Here is a 2,094-nt window from a genome sequence, read left to right as displayed (position 1 = left end):
TTTTGGACATTACATATAAATGGATAGTATTATATATGGCCTTTTGCAGCTGGGTTCTTTTACTTAGCATAATGTTTTCACCATTCATTGTGCAGTAGCACATGTCAGTACTTCATTCCTTTTTATTGTAGATTAATATTTCATTTTATGAACATAAACATTTTGTGCATGCATTACACAGCTGATGAAGGACATTTTGGTTGATTCTACTTTTTGGCTATTATGAATAATGCTGCTATGAACATTTGTGTGTAAATATTTGCGTGGACATATATTTTCATTTCTCGGGTATATAAGAGTGGACTTGCTGGGTCACATGGTAACCTCTATGTTGAATACTGAAGAAGTGTCAGCAAGTCCCTCTATGAGAAAAGGTTAGGGTTTCTGTTCTGAGGATTGAGTGTGGTCAGTGTTTGGCTGTTTCGCAAGGCCCTCACTTTTGTTTACACCCCTTCTCCTTGTCTTTCTTCCCCTTATTTGCCTCTTTTATTCTCTTTTCTGTAGACTCCAATCTCCTGCTGGTTTTAGCAGGAACTGAAGCTTTCACCGCCTAAAAGTTATTTGTAAGACACTTTGAACTCTCTGGAGGATGGACATTAGAGTAATAATGTTTATCTGCGGGTTAGGCACTCCTGGTGCTGTTTTGTAACAAAAGGGCTTATTGAGTAGGAGGCTTATTTAACTTGTTCGGGAGGGTTACCCTCCTACAACATGCTGTCCAAACAGATTCTTAATTACCCAGCTGAGAGTCTGAACATCTTGAGGAATTACTTTGAAGTTTCTCATTAATATTATCATCACATTATGTAAGTCTACATTGCCAGTTTGTAGATGTATGGAGTTTCTAGTGGGGCCCCGGCACATAATAATTGCTTAATAAATTGCGATTATGAAAAGTTACTCTAATGAACTGTTAGTTTTTTTTGTTTGTTTGTTTGTTTTTAAGAAATACTCTTTTTTTTTGAGATATTGTCTCGCTGTCGCCCAGGCTGGAGTGCAGTGGCACCATCACGGCTCACGGCAACCTCCGCCTCCTGGGTTCAAGCGATTCTCCTGCCTCAGTTGGGACTACAGGCACGCGCCACCGCACCCGGGTAATTTCTGTATTTTTAGTAGAGACGGGTTTCCACCCTGTTAGCCAGGCTGGTCTCCAACTCCTGACCTCAGGTAATCCACCCGTCTCCGTCTCCCAAACTGTTGGGATTACAGGCGTGAGCCACAGCGTCCGGCCTGAGGTATACATTTCAACACTTTCAAATGCCTTAACTTTTTTTGGGGACACACTGGAGTTGTTTCAGAACACACAAAACAGGCTTTTTGAGGGCACTGACATAAATTCTCATTGACAGTCACCCCTACGCGGTGAAAACCACGTTACCTGGCATGTTTTCCGGTGGTTATTTTTAGAATAATAAAGATCGTCTCTATCTACCCAAGCAAATTTAATGTGCTGAACACAACAAACAACTTTTCTGTGGTTTAGCCAGCCCTCTCCCTTCACCTAAGTCATTTAGTGCGGATACGCAGAGAAGTGTTAATAGGAGCTGCTGGGCCACCAAGAAAACGCTCTTGCCATTGTAAGGCTTCGATCTGAAGCGGAGATTTACCACGCATTTCACTTTAAACTGGGAAAGGAACCGGGACAAGGAAAAGAGCCCCACGTGCGAGTTCGTTCCTAGCTCGGGGGTTGGGGGGGGCTTCCCAGGATACATGAGATAAATGAGTTAATCATCTCCTCCTGCAAGGCAGCCGCTTCAGAGTTATGTCGCCCGCCTGCAGGGACTAATGACTGCAATTAAGACGCTCCTTCTCGGTCCTGGTCGGGTTCCGTGCAGCGGGGAGCTGACTGTGAGTCACCCCGGCCCCGGGAGCCCAAGCAAAGAGGAGGGGCGCGCGCCAGGGGTGGAGGGGAGCCGCGGGGCGAAATTCTAGCCCGGGGACGCCTCCGAAGGAAGAGGAGGGGCGGCTGCGCGTGTGGAAGACAAGGAAGAGGCGTCCAGGGAAGAGAAGAGAGGAAAGAAGGCGGAGGAAAGAGAAGGGGGCGAGCGGGAGCGCGGGCCAGGCCGGGCGGCGCCTCGGGGAGTGTCTGCAGCG

Source organism: Colobus angolensis, unplaced genomic scaffold, assembly GCF_000951035.1.
Source record: "Colobus angolensis palliatus isolate OR3802 unplaced genomic scaffold, Cang.pa_1.0 Scaffold111, whole genome shotgun sequence".
Taxonomy (NCBI): domain Eukaryota; kingdom Metazoa; phylum Chordata; class Mammalia; order Primates; family Cercopithecidae; genus Colobus; species Colobus angolensis.
Note: the sequence above shows the minus strand (reverse complement) of the source record.